We start from the raw sequence: 19,835 nt of genomic DNA, 5'->3' as shown, positions 1-19,835 counted from the left end.
AGTTATCTAAAGAATAAACACAGGCACCATTCAAGGCTTTACCTAGCTGTTTACATTGATTGTGTCTCATTTAAAAGATGACTAACTTTCTAGTCTTTTTGCATGGAAGAAGACCATGGGTACCCATGGATCATATTTGAACATATTGAACTCTTATCATTAGAGAGATATGGGTATTCATATATTAATCAGTGATTATAGATCCTCATATGCATCTGTCCAGTCATGGTAATAAAAGCAAGTTAAACATTTTTTAAAGAAGTGGCCACATTTTAGATCATGGCAGCAGAAAAGTCAATGTGGTACAGGCTCCAATATGGAAATGTCAATCATCATTCCTTTGTATACCTCCAGTTCCACATCTGTGAAATGAAACCATTCTTGTTCTAAGCTTGCAAAAGAAGCATGACAATGTTGGAGTCAGACAGGCATTTTCTGCTGATCAGTCCATAGTGTTCTTACAAGAGAATGAAAGCAAAGAGACCATGAAGACAGTGCCCAAGGAACTTACCAGTCTGTATGTAGGTAGAAACAGGTAACATACTAATATGAGAATTTTTTTTCTAAACTAAACTTAATTCAAAACTAGGATGATTTTGTTATTGTATGTTATTTGTTAATTGTTTAAAATAATTGCTCATTGTAGTTAAATAAATTTATTTATTAGTATTTAAAACTTACTGGAGACCAGTTTGAAATGCAATTTAAATATGTAATGTTTTTCAATTAATTTTATGTTTCTCAGCAAAAGAATTCAACTTAATTAAGACAGACAAGTACATTCCACAGTTGACAATGTGTTTTATTAAGAATTTTTGCTCTTGGCTTTGTTTCTGCTGACGCTGAACTTCCTTAAACATGTTATTATTCTTTCATTAGACATAAAAATTTGAGAAGCTGGAGTACTTTTCAGTACTCCCTCATTATTACTTTTTTATTGTTTTGTACTTTTTTTCTCCTTTCTAAATTTAATAGCTTTTCTAACTTTTCCTTTTTCTACCTATACAATACTAAATTCCTGTACTTTTCACTTTTCTAGAATATGTATTTCATGTATACGAATCTTCTGTATATTTACTTAGTTACCAGAAAACAATGTGCCCCTTATACCGATTTTATAGATTTACTTGAGTAGCTAAAATACAAAACTGGCTCAGGATTAAGGCCCATCTGTTTACCCAAGAGAGTAGTTTTGACTCCTATTGTGTGTACTCCTAGTGAGGACATAATCTATGCTTCTACATACTTTCACAAGCTTATTCAATAGTTGTATTGTCCTGTACACACAGAATGTGAAGTCATACAGTTCAAATATGCTGAGCACAAAAGCTCCATTAGGTTAATTATGATAATTATAAGCACCTCAAAACTATAGCAATTATTATCTAGTATTTTTTTTTTTTTTGGTCTTGGTTGTTTCAAAATCACTCCCCTCCTCCACACACACACACACACACACACACACACACACACACAGGCATACCAAAGGCCAAGTAGAAGTTTTCATTTTCACAAGAAAACACACAGAAAACCCCACTTTATTTTGATCATCAGATCAGACCCCATGGCACTCTACTCTGGAAAGTTTCGACCACTGCCATGTGGATGCAGCAAAGAACATACCACAGCAAGTACTCAAAAAAATATCAATCAGGTTAACATCTGAAGCAGTTTTCATATGCCTTCCAGTAAGCACTGGAATTCTGCATATGAACAGTTATGTGATTTGGCAGCAGCAATTAATGAAAGAATCCAAGAAAAATGGCACTTATAATGATCACATTTCGGCGCAGAAGAACAGCTCCATGCCCAATCTGTGGCCACAATTTGGACACAGGGAGAGCTGAATGGATCGTGACAGAATACAAGGGCAAAAATAAAACCAAGCATAGTTCAGGTCCTGAATTTGTGGTGATATACATATCCCCAAATTATCAAACACAATGAACAGCAATACCTGGCAATTTGTCTCCAAATTAAGGAAAAAGCCCCCGACTCTCACCTTGCACAAACACACACTTCAGTGGTCAGTGACAAATGCAGGCTGGGAGACAGAGCAGCTGCTCTGTCCTGAGCTGCTTAAAGCACATTCGAGCCCGGCTCAGGTCCTACTCTGTGTTTGCTCACTGCAGTTTCTCCCATGACTCCATCACCCAGGAATGGAAACCACCGGCTCTCTCCCAGCCAGCGCTAGTGGGCTCCCCAGCTACTGAGCTCAGGTAAAAATGCTGAGTTCTGCAAGGTCACCACAAGGTGAATAAAATCAGAATGACTGTACGGGGGAGAGGAAGGGCTGTCAAGGAAAGACCCTAAACTCCAGACACCTTGCCTTTCAAGAAATACCAAATTCCATAAATCAGAGCTGGGACAATAGGAGGTCACAGAAGCAGTAAATCTGAGAATCTCACATGGCATCGAGCCAACCAGCTAACCCCGGGGCATTCATTAAGCAATAATCTCTCTCTCCTTCTCTCTCTCTCTCTCTCTCTCTCTCTCTCTCTCTCTCTCTCTCTCTCTCCTACACACACACACACACACACACACACACACACAGAGAGGCAGTCTTCATGGTAGCTATACTAATTGACGAGATCTTAAGTCAAACAATTTTTGCCTATATTTTCCAAGCAACAAGTCTTGAAGAAGAGTTTTATAAAATTAAAGCACTCGTCAAAATCAAAATAATTATTCTAAGAGCAAAAAAATTTCAGGTCCATAAACTAAACCACATTAATTAAGTCTCATGTTTTGCTTACATACTGGAATTGTGCAAACAACTCCCATATTAAAAAAATAATAATAAAGATGTTGTTATTTCAGAGTTGACTGACAGAATCAATTAAAATTTCTCATAAAAATTCCTACCATCTTTTTCAAGATTAGTCTTGACTTATGCACATTTTAGTTTGGGCATCTACAAGAAGATATTTCTCGCACAAAATGCAATTGCTCTGTATGTATGTACTATATAGATGCTGCCATGTTTATAAAGTGTTTCTCTGTAGAAGCTGGGGTTCTGGCTCAGTGGTAAAGTGCTTGCCTAGCATGTGTGAGGCCCTGGGTTTGATCCTCAGCACCACATAAAAATAAATTGATTAGAAAAATAGGTATTATGTTCAACTACAACAACAACAAAGAAAACATTTTTTAAAAAAGTGTTTCTCTGTAAAGTATCTCCAAGTTTTCATTTCTCAGGTTTTGATGTTCTCAGAAATGCAGAAGGAAAAATATTAATACTTACAAATACTCTATGAAACAGTATTTCTTTTTAGTTGTAAATTTTTCATATAGTCAAATAATTATTTACTGAATTGTAAAGTGATTGCTTGAACAAGAAATTGTGCTCACAATTTAGCCACTTTCCTTTCCCTTCCTCCAACCACCAGTTAACCAGCAATTTATTTAACCTCCTAAGCATCAGTCTTGCAATCTATGAAACAGGGATTTGTTGCCAGCATTTTCTTTGTCTACTTCCTGGGTTGGGTGGTGTGAAGTTGAAATGGAACAATGTGTGGGAAAAAATGCTTTGTATATTGCAGAGTGCTGGGGAAAATGCGCTTGCTGGGAAAATGCACTTATCTCCCTTCAATTGCCCTAGTTAGTACCAGGACCAGTGAATTGCTTTCTGTATTTTCAGAGAAGGCTCCTTGAGCTTCATAGGAGAGTGCTTGTTTCAAGTGGGCTATAAATAGGGTTTAGGATTTTATTGAACTGCTGTTCTGTTTGTAACAGGTCTTGATGGCAGTCACCACATGGCCAGAGTCAGTTAATTGTGAGCAACAGGAGTTCTGTCTAGTCTTGGAGGCAGAATCAGACCAGTTGAAACTGATAAAAAATACTCACATGCATGACTGTTTTCACGGTTAGCTGGGTGTCCTGGTGTATTCCTGTGTTCCAGGGGGTTGGGAAAGAGAGTTAATGGTGGGGAAAGGTTGGGGATGGAATGCAAAGTTCACTACTGAGTTAATTCAGCAACAACTGATCTAGGCATTCATGCTAATGTTCCAACAATTACTTATGCATTATTTAGAGGTTAGGTTGTGGGAAAGGGAGGACCAGGGCAGGAAGACAGGTGGAGTAAGAGGCAAGGAACTAACAATGTGACCACATTTTGTGTCTTATGAGACACACAGGACTGTGAATTTTAGAAATATTATCTCAGTTAATTCTCTTAAGATTTTTATGAGGTAGTGTTATTATTCTTATTTTAGAGATGAGAATAATTAGCCTGTACACTATAAACTAGTGAGTGGTGGAGTTTGAATTACAAGCAAGGTCTGCATATCTCAGAGTTCCATATTCTGAGTTAAATTATAACTTTCTCAGAGAAAGGAAATAAAGTTTGCCTTTTACATAGCAAGATAGGAAAGGCAAGAATGCAAAATAACAAGAAAACTTCTTGAGTGTATTTACCAGACAAGTAAATTTTATAAGGAGTTCAGAGTTTTAAAAAAAATACCTTTTTTTTTTTTAAACAATTAACTTGTGGCAAGATGCAGGCAATTTTTGTCAATAGGAGCCATTTTAAAAATGGGGTCCTATCTCTCAAGTTGAAAAAGCAAGTTCAGAAGTTTTTCTCTGTAGTAGAAAGCTACTCTGTTTTTAAAAATACAAATCATGCACTAATTTATGTTAATTTGCTTAAATTACCAGGCCCTGAAGAATGCCCTAAAATGAAGCAAGGCAATTTCTTGATCATAAAGGTAAGAAGAATTTTTTTTCCAACTACAGTTTGGAGTATATTATGGTAATTCTATTTTCAGTCTCTTGAGTTTAAGGACATTAATAAATAACAGGTTCTTTCTACCCATTTGATTGTAAAGCTGGAGGCAGAATCTGAATTGCAACCCTAAATTGGATATGAGTGTCATTCCCAGATATAAGAAAAATATTTAAATTGTATCCTCAGGCCACTAGTCCAATTCATACCAAATTCTCAAACAGTTTGTTTCTGCCTTCAATATCCCCTTTTTCCAGTTTTTTTTTCAGTTTTCTTTGAGAATGCCACTGATTATACCTTGCCTCTGCTTTTGAAAATTTCATCTATAGAATGTACAATCTAAAACCTCTCATGAAATCAGGCTCTTCATTTTCTCCAAATTTAGTCATAGGAAACTATAAATCTGAAAGTCTTGCAAATAGAAACAATTTGCTATTTTTAGATATATTCAGTAAAAAGAGAAATAATACTTATAGTACTAAGGTTACTAAGGTAGTAGAAAGTTAAAATAGGTAATAAAAAAAAGAATACATGTATTTTTGTCTCAATTTTCTAGCTAAATTCTGAGTGAAAACAAAAGAAAATCCTAGCAGTATCCTGAGATCCTAAGTATGCACATAAAAGTGAGGAGTCTTCAGCTGTTTGGTATTTATTGCAATGCTACCTCAGCTTAGAATGTGCTTTTGAAACTCTGCAACCTGCTTATTCTGGTGGCATCAGATTTAACTAAAGAGCAAGTTTTTAAAAGACTTAATATGTTGTGAAACCTCTGGGAACATGTATAGCACATGACAAAGTTAAAAGGCTTTTTTCTCATTACCAAACGCATTCTGTTTCTCAGTGAAGGATAAGAAAAGAGTCAAAGTCAGAATTTAAAAAAAAAAAGAAAAAAAAAAGAAAGGCCATTGCAGTTATTTTTCAACAAAATAAGATATAAAAGGAAAATTTTCAATTATGTCTCAATTCAGAAATAATAAAAATGGAAACCGTTCTTGGTACTTAATTATTATACTGCCATAGTAAGGTATTTTTTATATCAGGAAAAACATTTGCCATTTGTTTTTTTTTTGGGGGGGGGAGGAGGGATTGGCTAACTTCACTTAGCATTATCTGCTCTAACTACATCCATTTACCTGCAAATGCCATGATTTTATTCTCTTTTATTGCTGAGCAATATTCCATTCTGTACATTTGCCATATTTTATAATCCCTTCATCTACTGAAGGGCATCTAGGTTGGTTCCACAGTTTAGCTATTGTGAATTGTGCTGCTATAAACATTGATGTGGCTGTGTCCCTGTAGTATGCTGTTTTTAAGTCCTTTGGGTATAGACCAAGGAGAGGGATAGCTGGCTCAAATGGTTCCATTCCAAGTTTCCTAAGGAATCTTCATACTGCTTTCCATATTCGCTGCACCAATCTGTAGTCCCACCAGCAGTGTATCAGTGTGCCTTTTTCACCACTTCCTCACCAACATTTATTGTTGTTTGTCTTCATAATAGCTGCCATTCTGTCTGGGGTGAGATGATATCTTAGAGTAGTTTTGATTTGCATTTCTCTAATTGCTAGAGACGATGAACATTTTTTCATATATTTGTTGATTGATTGAATGTCCTTTTCTGAGAAATGTCTGTTCATGTCCTTGGCCCATTTATTTATTGGGTTATTTGGTTTTTTGGTGTTTAGCTTTTTGAGTTCTTCATGTACCCTAGAGATTAGTGCACTAGCTGATGTGTGAGGGTGAAAACTTGCTCCCAAGATGTAGGCTCCCTAGTCACCTCACATATTGTTTCTTTTGCTGAAAAGAAACTTTTTAGTTTGAGTCCATCCCATTCATTGATTCTTGGAGTCCTATTAAGGAAGTTGGGGCCTAATCCCACATGATGACTCATAGTTGGGTAGGGAAGGGAACATGGGAGGAATAGACAAACTCTAGATAGGGCAGAGGGGTGGAAAGGGAAGGGAGGGGGCAGGGGGTAAGCAATGATGGTGGAATGTGATGGACATAATTATCCAAAGTACATGTATGAAGACATGAATTGGTGTGAACATACTTTATATACAGAGATATGGAAAATTGTGTTCTACATGTATAATAAGAATTGTGATGCATTCTGCTGTCATGTATTTAAAAAGTAAAGGCAATTTAAAAATATATATATTTTCATTTTTATATTCAGTACAGCCAGTAATTGCCTAAGTGTCTTTCACCAGAGCATAAAATAATTTCATGGTGTTTCCTCCATTTCTTTGTCTCAGAAATTTTATTTTTGTCTTTTGGATTTTGATATCCTGGTTTCAGAATTATAATTTGAAAAGAAAATTGCACTGAAATTTAAAAGTATGATGAAAAAAATCATTCAGAAGCATGGATGACATTCCCATAGTGACCAGAGTAAAGATGTGTTAGTTTTTTGGTTGATTCTTTTGTTTTCTTCTTATAGAGCTGGGATTTGAACACAGGGGGCCCTAATACCAGGCAAGAACTTTACCACTGAGCAACATCCTCAGGCCCTTCTTTGATTCTTGAAGAAGCCTTCCTGGCCTGTCCTAGTGGTGACGTTTAAGTCAATTCTTAATGGAGTCTGGCCTAAAGTCTTTGGAGTCCATCCATTTAGGATACAATGGGGTTCATGGATGAGCAGAATGGAATTTTTTCTAACTTGAAAACTAATAAGAAAAAGTATTTTTTGAACACTTTTTTTTCCTTCTGTTCTCTTCAATTCTGCTCCTTTTTTCAGAACTTTGGAACAACTTTACTTGATTTTACCTTGAATCTGTGAAAGTCATTTAGATGAAAACCAAGTGTAACCAGAGATATGTAAGCTTTTAGGATTGTAACCATTTTATGTGGATGTTTAAAGACAAACTGTGAGGTCTTTTTACCTACTACTAAAGATATATGGAAATACACATGCTCTTTACATTAAGATAGGGTTACATTCTAATACACCTATCATAATTCCAAAATACCATAAATCAAGAATGCATTTAATACATCTAACAAACTGAACATCTTCACTTAGCCACACAGTACACTGTAGAGTATCTCTGTTCACTCTCATGATCATGTGGTTGACTGTGAGCTGTGCCTCACTGTTGCTTAGCATGGCAAGAGACGATCATACCATATACCATTAGCCTATGAAGACCAAAATTCAAAACTCATATTACACTTTCTGCTGAATACATACAGCCTTTGCATCACTGTAAAGTTAAAAAGTCATAACTGTAGCCTTCATAAACACAAGCACCATCAGTAGTTAAAATGATTGAAATTGAACACTTCCTGAAGAGTTCTAATTTTCCACATTTTTAAACATATTTTTTATTGAATGGCAATTTTATTTCTAGGTATAAAAGATGCATATACTCATCACTTTTCTACCCTAAAATGTGAGGAACTAGTCCTAGTTTTACCCAATACTTTCCTAAACACATTTAATTGGATTTGGAAACAGAAACATGTATGAAGAAAAAAAAAAAGAAAGAAAGAATATCCCTTTGTGAATGTAAGGAAAGGAATATGGGAGCATTTAAAGTTACTTAAAAAAATAATGACGGAGATCATTGGACCTACTTGAAATCTTTGTAAAAATATAGCTGTGTAGTATAATTTTACCTCGCACTCACATGGCATGAGGCATATTCCTCAGGTGGCTCTCAGCAGGTACCAGGCAGCCTGAGGTGGGCGATTATAGAATCAGCTGCAGTTCCACCAGAGTGTTAAGTTCAGGGCTCCTTCAGGAAACCTGAGATATCCAGGAACATGGGTATTCCTGTATTCCACCAAGTGGAATCTTGGGAGAAAACTTTCAAAAACATCAACAGCAATGTCCTAGGTTTTGGAGAACTTAATATACATCCAAATGCCACGTTACAATCATGATTAAAATTAGAGGACTATGTAAGAGTTTTTTAAACATATTTTAATTATATATTGTTATTACATATATTATTATATGTGTTACATATTACAGAAAGTAATAATACATTACCCAATCAAGCATATGAGAAAATAGGGGGTACAATGATCACATTTTGTAATCAATATTTCATAGTACAGAAAAATATAAAATATATACTTTATACTGTGAGATTTATCTCTAAGTAATGCGATAATAATGATTGCATTTTTGTTTTCCTGATTTTTAAATGCTCTGCAATGACTATTACTTCAACGTAATGAAAGAAAGAAAAACAGAAGAAAGAAAGAAATAGAAAAGAAGGAAGAGAAGAAAGAAGGGAGAAAGGAATACAGTAACTTCCGTTCATGATGTGGGGGTCATTTTTGAAAACATATTTCTTGACATAGTTACTTTGTCATACTTATAATTTCTTCAGGTGAAAATTTCCACTCTCAGACATGTTATTACCATTACTCTATCTGCACTGAAAATGTTCTCCAGTATACAGAACAAGATTCTAGATGCTACAGTATTACAGTATGAGGAAAACCTAGAGCAGTTTGGGTTCCATTGAATTTTAAGATATAAAAATGGGATATAGGGAAAATGATGGATGTATACATGTGCATGTTTGTATATGTAGACTCCAATTTATAGAGAATGGTTATGGTACGGATATAAATAGCATGATACCCATTCATGACTACATGACCACAGTCTTAGGGTAACTTGTCCATTTCTAAAAGATGAATGGTAAACTAACAGTACCTATATGAACAAGAAAATCTATTGTTTCCTAAGAAATTATATTGCTTTAGCACATATTTTAGATACAATCCTTTTGTAATGGAAACCTAAATTGGCTTGGGTGAGCAAGACACAAGGGAGATATTACTTCTCTGATGCTACTTGAGGCTTACTTACTTTGGGTTTGTGCTCCAAGTATCTTTCTGGTTTAACCAGGAGCCAGGGTCAGAGGTTTTAGGATTAACAAAAAACACCAAACAAACATTAGCCTGGTAATTAAATAACAGATTCAGGTCCTCAATGTATATTTTCTTGAGAATCAGAGTCTCGAACATTAAAGTCTGATTATTTGGACTTATCCTAAAATTTAGTTGCCTCCTACTAGTTGGTTCAATATTTAAAAAATACCCAGACAAAATCCACAAGGATTGAGCATTCTCCTTTTTAGTAGTTTAGTCATAGCCATGGGTTCCCTTTTTAAATGGGAATAAAGTTTTCTAAAATGCTTACATGGATAAAAAGCTTTATTAGCTGACCAAGGCTGTATTTCCAAAGAATGAGATTTGTCTTTTAAACAGAATCAACGTGGATGGGATCGGGAGTTCACTGTGCTCTTCAGATATTATTAAGCTGGAGGCTCAAAAATAAAATGAAAATCTTTGACAACTCTCTCAAGAAAAACAGAAGACTCTGTTACTTATATAATATCTTCAGTTTGGCCTGTACCTAAACAAATGTATGTGTTTGTGTTATTCCAAATCTTAATTTGGGCACTACTGCAATTCCCATTTCCTCCCTTTCCCTCCCATCCCTCTTCCCTATCTAGAATTCATCTCTTCCTCCCATGCTCCCCCTCCCTACCCCACAATGAGTCAGCCTCCTTATATCAGAGAAAACATTCACCATTTGTTTTTTGGGGATTGGCTGACTTCACTTAGCATTATCTTCTCCAACACCATCCATTTACCTGCAAATGCCATGATCTTATTCTCTTTTAATGCTGAGTAATATTCCATTTTGTATATATGCCACATTTTTTAATCCATTCATCCACTGAAGGGCATCTAGGTCTGCTCCACAGTTTAGCTATTGTGAATTATGTTGCTATAAACATCCATGTGGCTATGTCCCTGTAGTATTATGTTTTTAATTCCTTTGGGTATAGTTTGAGGAGAGGTATAGCTGGATCAAATGGTGGTTCCATTCCCAGATTTCCAATGAATCTCCATACTGCTTTCCATATTGGCTATACCAATTTGCAGTCTCACCAGCAATGTATGAGTGTACCTTTTCCCCCACATCCTTGCCAACTTATTGTTGTTTGTCTTCATAATGGCTGCCATTCTGACTGGAGTGAGATGATATCTTAGAGTAGTTTTGATTTGCATTTCTCTGATTGCAAAAGATGATGAGCACTTTTTCATATATTTGTTGGTTGATTGTATATCCTCTTCTGAGAAGTGTCTGTTCAGATCCTTGGCCCATTTGTTTATTGGGTTATTTGTTTTTTCAGTGCTTAGCTTTTTGAGTTCTTATATATTCTAGAGATTAGTGCTCTATCTGATGTGTGAGGGGTAAAAATTTGCTCCCAGAATGTAGGCTCTCTGTTCACCTCACAGATTGTTTATTTTGCTGAGAAGAGACTTTTTAATTTGAGTCCATCCCATTTATTGATTTTTGGTTTTAATTATATTGTTATAGGTTGTGGCCTAATCCCACATGATGAAGATTAGGGCCTACTTTTTCTTCTATTAGACTCAGAGTCTCTGGTTTAATTCCTAGGTCCTTGATCCATTTTGAGTTAAGTTTTGTACATGGTGAGAGATAGGGGTTTAATTTCATTTTGTTGCATATGGATTTCCAGTTTTTCCAGCACCATTTGTTGAAGCAATAGTAACAAAAACAGCATGGTATTGGCACCAAAACAGACTAGTAGACCAATAGTACAGAATAAAGGACACAGAGACTAACCCACAAAATTATAATTATCTTATATTAGACAAAGGTGCCAATAACATGCACTGGAGAAAAGACAACATCTTCAACAAATGGTACTGGGAAATTCCAGCTATTTTTAGAAGCTGCACAAAATTTGAATAAACTTAAGTTGTATTTTTATGGAATGACCGAATATCATTCTATGAAATTTCTTCTTAGTTTATAAAAAATAATTGAAAAATGGTAGCTTATGCATGCATAGCATATTAATAGCCAAAATCTGTTTTAAGGATTATATTCTATCAAGAAGAAAGACAATCCTATTTGTTAGTGTAATTGCCTCCTGCTTGAAAATAGTAGTTTATCATTGGGACAAGTTTCTATTTAAATGTAAAGACCTTAATAGTAAAGAAAATTAGATATATAAACTTATTACCATACAGTGTGTATATCTTTCTATCTAAATATACACACAAATATGTGTAAATGTCTATATATTTTTTTTCTATATGTAGAGTTTTATGTGGTTGTGGTTATACTTCACACATAGAGGTTTTATTTATCCTTTCACTTACAACATTTTATAAGCATTTTTCTTTTATCTACAATCTTCAAATATGATATAATATTATGATAAACTTTGTGAAGTATAAAGTACAGAAATAAAATAGTTATTATATTTGTGATTTTCAATGCCTGCATAGATTTTTAAAATTAATAGTTTATTTCTGTTTTCCCAGCTTGGGACCATAACTTTGACTTTTTTCCAGCTTTCGGGGGGGTAAAATTGTATACTACTACACTACTAAGCACATTTACAAAGCCAGACATGGTGGCACACACCTGTAGTCCCAGCAGCTCAGGAAGCTGAGGCAGGAGAGGTCTCAAGTTCAAGGCCGACTTCAGCAAATCAGTGAGGCCTTCAGCAATTTAGCAAGACCCTGTCTCATACCAAAATAAAAATAAAAATAACTGGGATATTGCTCAGTGGTAAAGCAGCCCTGGGTTAAATACAACAAAACATTTATATTTTCCTGTAGATTTCTTTTCAAAGTTTCCTTTTAGAATAAATTTATAGAAATAAAAGGATCCCTGGGTCAAAAAGTGAGCTTGTGTTTAGCCAACCTCAGTAAAAACAATTTAATATTTTCATTAAAACTACTTGCTGCATTTGGAAAGCAGAACACCATTATAATAAATGAAAGCATAGAAGTTTATGTATAAAAGATTTTATCGTTAAATCCTTTGGGAAATTAAATGGTGTGATGGAAGTCCAGAAAATTAAGAAACTGAGGAATGAAACTAAGGGACCTGCCACAGGTTGTCGAGACTCAGTCACGTTAAGTGGAGGACTTGTAATTAGTGATGCAGGATGTCTGACTGCAGGATCCATGCTTCTGATTGGTGCTGTGCTGTATAATGAAGCCTACTGATGTGTATGCTGTTCTTTGCTTTAATTAGGATCAAGAAAAAAAATGTATAACACACTACAAGAATCGTGGACTTGCAGAGCTCTACCATTATTTGGGATATTATCCCTGTTATTTCACATGTGAAAAAATTGAGTTATATCAAGTTGAAGTCATGTCTCAAAGCCATACAGCTATGTTGGTCTGAAAATTAAAGATGAAGAAGATACTGTTTAACAAAGTTGGTGCTTCATTTATATGAAGGGCAAGGCTGAAAGTTTCACAAAACCAGCTTTAGTAATATCTACCACTTATTGAGCAGTGGTTATAGTCTGAAGACTTTGAATACACTTTTATTATCCTCCCAATATGCCAGAAAGATAGACTCTTATTTTATCTCATTTTATGATTTTATACTGTTACAGATAAGGAAATTAAGTTTCAAAATTTTAAATGGTTTTTCCAAATTACAGATCAGGCAGTGGTGAATCAGGATTTGAGTCTAAAGACCATGTGCTTTCAAATATACCTGGGAAGGGGGCAGTTTATATTCTCATCTGGGTAGATTACAGGGGAATTACAGACAGAAAAATAGCTTAATTAGACATGAATGTTCCCTACTCCTTGCTATGTGTCTTTGACATTGACACTCACCCCATCAAACCCCTGCAACAAACTCAGAATGGCTGATGCCTTTCACCACTTGTCACTCCTCTGATGTGGAAACCCTGCCCAGGCAACTTGACTAAGCTTTATCTTCTATCATTGCTCCCAGAAACTTTACAAAACAATAAGAGAGCTTAGAGTTAGGTGCTGAAGCTCCTTGAGGCAGAAGACTTAAGAATATGTAGAAAGGAGACCAACAGGGAAGGGGAAGAAACAATAATTTTCAATCTGAGAAGCTCCATGAACATCCTAAGCCTGTTGTTTTCCCAGGACAAATTCTTTAAAAGCCCTTGGATCTTAGAGTAGTGTGAATGTAGGTGATTAATTCCTACATACATTGTTAGCTTATACAACATACTTTCTTTAGACTAAATACAGCTAGAGGAAAAATACTGTCAGAGTCTTTTGATCGGTGTATATTCCAAACGTTTCTGTTGACTGCATGAGCTCACCAGGCTGATGTCCCCCTGATGCACTTCTCATGTTCACTATTGACAAAGATTCCTTTAAATAGAGTCCAAGACTCCAAAAGCACATCTCACTGGAGCACCCATGCTCCTTCTCCCTTCGAGTGTGCATTTCATTCCACTGTTTGCCTTCCCAAATAAATCCCCTTGTTTTCTTCAACAAATATTTGTTTGTGCTTCTTTTGATGCATCCTGAAATTCCTTTTTGTGGTGGAAGTCAAGAACCTGCCAGGGCTGTGCTGAGGTCCCCTTCTCCCTCCTGGGGACCTTCTCAGGTCCTTATCCAGTTATATACCTGAAGTGCATTCTATGACTGAAAAATACAGGTGGGTGCTGTATTTAGTTCTATTATTATGTTTTGGAAGTGACTGTGCCTCCAATGGAATAAGATAATTTCCTATCTTAGAACTGTGATTTATCTATCATGAACACTTTGAAATATAGATTTTTATATAACAAGATGGATATGTTTTTTTCCTATGTATCTATATCTATATATCAATAAACATTTGTAGTGATGACTAGAGAAACTGTCTTTGATTCAGTGTGTATTATTATTTCCTAAAGCTATTGACCCTAAAGCTAGCATCTCTCTGTATCAAACATTTCATGAGGCATGGGTAATGATTTTCTACCTAAGGCTTTTAACAGCAACTTTTGCTGAATCTGATGGAGGGCTAGAGGAGACATGGGTGATTCTACAGCTGCCTGTTGTATGACTGCTGGGAAGATATGCTTGAAGGGCTTGTTCCTGCTCACTGATTGTTCTAAATCACCTACCATCTCTCACCAAGGAAAACTTTTTTTTTTTTTTTTTTTACTTTGTTGCTATTCCTTTGGGGGATTTTACTTTCCTAATTAAAGCAGGTAATTACCACCATGTGGATATTTAGATTGCAGAGCAGGAATGAAAACAATCATTCAAAATCTCAAGACAGGAACAACTATATCAGAAACAACTTTCACCCTAGACTCATATTGGATACCCAGTTGATGAATTATCTTGACATTCCTTCTTTCTGACGGCTTTTAGAAGTACACTAATATGAACAGAGACAGAGGGGAGAAGGAGTGGAGGTACTTCCTTTGTGCTATCTGGAAAGCCAGCTCTCAGAACATTGTCAGTCCCTGAGACAGGCTGAGGAATGACCATTCTTTCTTACTTGAAGAAAGTAAAAATAGCTGGTGATAACAAAACAAAACAATAACTACAACAAACAAAAACAAACAAAAAACCCACTTATTTCTTAGGAACTGAAGGAGCATTAGAGAGAATGACATGTAAATGACCAAATGACAAAAAAAAAAAAAAGTAGGGCAGTGGTGAGAGGAGTTGAAAGGAAGAACTTTAGAAAGCAGTGCCTCGGGGAGTTAGAAAGCTAACACCTGCCTAGGTACTGAGGTGAAACCAACAAGGTGTGAAAATGCCTGTCTGGAGTTCTTAGGACTTAACTCTGAGGATCTTGCTTGCTCTATACTGATGCGTGCTACACAGTTTTCTCAAAAGGATCACAATAAAATAAAAAGCCTATTTTTTTTTTTTTTGGAATTGGGACAAAAAATGAAAAAAAGAATGCTGGAACATTTGGTTTCTTTCATTCTAAGAAGTAATAAACAGTGATGTAAAACTGTTGAAACAAGTAAATAAACATATTTATTAGGGTAAGTTGGTAGGGACAAACTCCTGAACCCCAGATAGGTCAACATTGTGCTTATAAAGTTTCATGGGGAAGGGGATGGTTCTGGGAAAGGGAGGGAATAAAGAAAAAAAAAGTAATGCTCAGAGGGATAGAGACCAATGTTGAGTCCTCCAGGTAAGAAAATGAATTCTCCAGGACTGGGACATCACAAAAGCTGTGGCAGATCCCTGGCATTGTAGGGCTTGGAGTGCCCCAGAGAGATTATAGGCCTTGCTGGAGAAAGGTGGCAGTACAGGGTGGTCACTGGGGCCGGTCCGAGCACTGGAGAGAATGAGATATAAATGACCAAAAGATTCACACTGAATAAAAACAGGTTAAAGTGCAGAGTGGTCAGAGCCATTGAAAGGAAAATAATTAACTAAGCAATACTGCTGGGAGTTGAAGGCTAACATCCATCTAGATACCAAGGTAGAATGACACAGGATGAAAATGCCTATCAGTATGCCCAGGGGACAGGGCTTCAGATAAGCACCCAGAGTCCCAGAGATCTTGGCACAGAGGCAGCAGAATCACCCATCTCAGGACTGGGCTTAGGCATGGATAATGTCAGCCTGGTGTGAGGAGGAGACTTGAGAATCTTCTCTGTGAAACTTGAACTTAACCCCAGTTCTAAGGGCGGGAAAATGAAGTGAAGCTAAGATTAAGTAATAAGAGCTAAGATTGAATTTTTGTTTATTCAAATTCCTGGTAACTTGAATTTCAGGGTTTGATTGACAATAATTAGAAAAACAATGGAACTGTTTAGCATTGAATCAGTTCAGGAGTGAGAGTTGCCATTATAAATACACAATTTTACAAATACCAAAGGGCACCACTACTAGTTGAAAACACCATTTAAATTTTTATTATTTGTTCTTTTTAGTCACACAAGTTAGTAGAATGTATTTTGACGTATTATATATACATGGAGTATAACTTCCCATTGTTGTAGTTGTGCATAATATGGAGTTACACTGGTTCTGTATTCATATATGAACAAAGGAAAGTTATTCCCATTCATTCTACTGCTTTTCCTATTCCCACCCTCTCCCTTCCCTTCATTCCCTTTGTCTAATCCAATGGACTTCTATCCCTCTCTCCCCTTATTATGTGTTATCATATGCATAGCAGAGAGTTATTAGACTTTGGTTTTGGGGATTGACTTATTATACTTAGCATGATAGTCCCCAGTTCCATCCATTTACTGGCAAAAATACAATTTTGATACTGGATGCCTTTGATTTGGTTAGAAAGGTAAATATAGCTATTTTAGAACAACATAGTATAAATCTTCTGTAAAGTTAAAAAGTGTACCCCGTGTATTTTTCTCTACCACCTGAAAATATGCAAAACTTTATTGAGATTGAAATAAATTTGATTACATCAGGAAAATTTATATGTAAAAAAGCTACATATTTTAGAACAGTCATGAGCATTCTCCCTGTTAGCTAATTTCTAAATTGTATTAGTAGCCTCATTTTACAAATGGGAAATTAAAACTAGAGATTACCCAAGTGAATTTGTGAAAATAATAATATTTTTTAAAGTGTGTGTGTGTGTGTGTGTGTGTGTGTGTGTGTGAGAGAGAGAGAGAGAGAGAGAGAGAGAGAGAGAGAATTTTATAATATTTATTTTTAGTTTTTGGTGGACACAACATCTTTATTTTATTTTTATGTGGTGCTGAGGATCCAACCCAGCACCCCGAGCATACCAGGAGAGCGTGATACCGCTTGAGCTACATCCCCAGCCCCAATAATAATAATTTAATGAAAAATCTGGTGAAAAATGTTTATTTATTAACTCCCAATTTTGTGCTTGTTTTATCAGATCACAGGGATTATGTAGCAACATTTTTCCTCTCAAATTTCTTAAACAGACCCTAAGTTTAAAAAAAAAAAGTCACCATCACAGAGAACAATCCATACCCAGGTGTGCATGCCACATCTCTTTGGCACATTGGGATCGGTTCCTTTTGCCTTCTCTCAAATGCCTTAGAAGTAGACTATATAATCTTAGACCAGGTAATTTATGATTGTCAAACACTGTTGTCAAACAATCTATTTCAACAAGACTCTGCTCTGCAAACTCAGCTGCAGTTAACTTTGACTTCATTGGCAGAGCACATTGCTGCCTTGCTAAGAAGCATGTGATCCAGTGTTCTAGATGCACCTTCCCTTGATCTACCTCCATCACTCCACACCCCCACGCAAGTTAGATGAGTGGGAGCCAAGATAGATGACTTGCAACTGATTTTATTTATCATTTCTTTGGGTCAGGAGTGAAAACATTCATTTGGAAACCATTAGATTGAACCAGATTGGAACAAGTTTATTTTCTAAATCTGTGGTTCATGTTTACTGAGGAACTTTATAATTCTGGTCGATTGAAGTATTTAAATGGGTGGCTGATGAAATGCAAGGGGTGCAATGCTCCATGTAGAAGAGACAAATAGAGTTTGTCTGAAAGAGAGATCCTGGATATGCCTCTGACCTATGTCTTAGCATGAGTGACCTTCTGAGAGTCTTGGGAGATTACATAGATAAGTGGATTTTTCTAGGGAAACCACCCTGTCTTTAATTTACATTTTCTAAATAAGTTTATTCAGAAAAATTATCAAGGGATTGGAGGAGGCTAGGTTCTGGCTGACCTCTTCTTTTTGAAGCTCAAAATTGATCAACATAATTCTTGGTAGAGCACGAAAAGTTAATGAGCACTAATGGGGCATTAGCAGAAGGCCAAAGGAAAAAAATCCAGAGCTCAGGAAATTTACATTTTAATGCTGTGGCACACCTGAGCAAAGTATTTCAAATCATAAAGCATTTGCCATTAATAAAGAACCCTCCAACAGCAGAGGAACCATTTGTGATTAAGACAAATTTTAATAAAATCCCTAAGCAACAGAGCTGAGGAGAAAGTTTTACATCTTCCTATACCAGATGGTGCCATTTCATCAGAGTTTCGCTCCTTGGTACGTTCAGTTAATTAAAGTCCTTACTGTTTGTTAATGGCAGATTTGTGTAGCAAAAATGACTCTGGAACAGATGTCGGTAAATTTGTCAAAGCGGCTGGATAATAATCCTGACTGTGTTCTGGATGACTCTCGTTTTTACCCATGAGGACCCTTATAGGACCTGAAGATCACCTTTGCCTTTTCTTCTTTTTTAAAAAAAAAGACAAGGGGGAGTAGGGGTTGGGAAGAGGAAAGGAAAAACAGCAAGATTCTCCCTCAAAGTCATTTTCTTGGAAAAGGACAACCAGAAAGGAAAGCTTTCCAGCAGACAGTTTCAAATGCAAAAGTATCAAGATGATATATTTTTATGAGACTCTTCCTAGAAGTCTCACTGGGGGCTTGCTAATCAACTTGCATCCATGTTAGCTATAATGTTGCAGTGCAAATAAATTTTTATCTCATACCTTTGTTCTTGTTTTGTCACATGTATCCACAGCTAACATAGTGGCCCATTATAACTGGAGACCAGAGAAATGTCGAGAAACCGTTGATTAACACAAAACAAGGCAAACTGTGGTGGTGTCTTGTCCCACTTCCAAAGCCCCACTCCAGGGAAGACACTGTAAATATCTTTAAGTTTTACTTGGAAAGGAAATTCCCACAGCAGAGAAACTCATCTGTCTTGATAATGTTTGATTAATTACAGCTAAATTCCATGATTTTTCCCAGATTTAATATAAAACTAGACCACATTCAAAACATAATTGTTAATTATGTTAATGTTTTATTTACTATTTCTTAATTGCCCCCAAATAAGAAAATATAATCAGAAGGGCATCATAACAGGAAGATAGGAATAGAGAGTAGAATATGGGATTAGCAAATTCATCACCCAGTTAGACTTGTGGCTTAATGCATTTTAAAATTGCTTGTACTTGAATAACAATAAAAAACAAAGAATCTATAAAACTATAGACTAAAATGATTGGCCATCAATGACTGACACATACCAGTCACAGTTCACAGTTGATGCTGTATTTATTTTCATCTTAGAGCTAGCTATATGTTCTTTGGAAGTTCTGTGTTACATATGTATTTAACAAGGAAAAAGAATTAAATTATGCTTTAATTTAAATAATTTCTTAAAGTGAACTGTTGCTTTGTCTCACTGAGAATTTTCAGCTGGAAATATTACACAAACTGCATAATATTCATCTTGTGAATAACTAGGAAATAATCCACCTATGCTATGACATTCTTAAATGTATAGTTAAATATCAAAATTCTTTTGATGCCTAACATTAAAAGGAGTTAAAGGGACAATAGAGTTCTAAATTTTATTTAGCAACAAT

General features: G+C 35.8%; 1 protein-coding gene and 1 long non-coding RNA gene across 6 annotated transcripts in view; one reads left to right on the top strand and one right to left on the bottom strand.

Moving 5' to 3' along the window:
* Nucleotides 1–19,835, bottom strand: part of Arhgap24 (Rho GTPase activating protein 24) — a 721,844-nt gene that overhangs the window by 158,350 nt on the left and 543,659 nt on the right. The window contains exon 1 of one of the 5 annotated variants that reach the window (XM_077803273.1): nucleotides 2,003–2,112. The exons of 3 other annotated variants lie outside the window; for them this stretch is intronic. The gene's annotated coding sequence lies outside the window, so the exon portion shown is untranslated. Of the gene's footprint in view, nucleotides 1–1,957; nucleotides 2,113–19,835 lie in introns of those variants that run through there. One more of the 5 variants, XM_077803274.1, reaches the window with a different exon arrangement.
* Nucleotides 455–12,892, top strand: LOC113177073 (uncharacterized). The gene is made up of 3 exons (XR_003300108.2): nucleotides 455–535; nucleotides 4,654–4,703; nucleotides 12,774–12,892. It is a non-coding gene; the product is annotated as an uncharacterized LOC113177073 (long non-coding RNA).

The sequence above is a fragment of the Urocitellus parryii genome, chromosome 10, assembly GCF_045843805.1.
Source record: "Urocitellus parryii isolate mUroPar1 chromosome 10, mUroPar1.hap1, whole genome shotgun sequence".
Taxonomy (NCBI): Eukaryota; Metazoa; Chordata; class Mammalia; order Rodentia; family Sciuridae; genus Urocitellus; species Urocitellus parryii.
The sequence above is the reverse complement of the archived record's forward strand: the minus strand, read 5'-3'. Positions and strand labels throughout refer to the sequence as shown.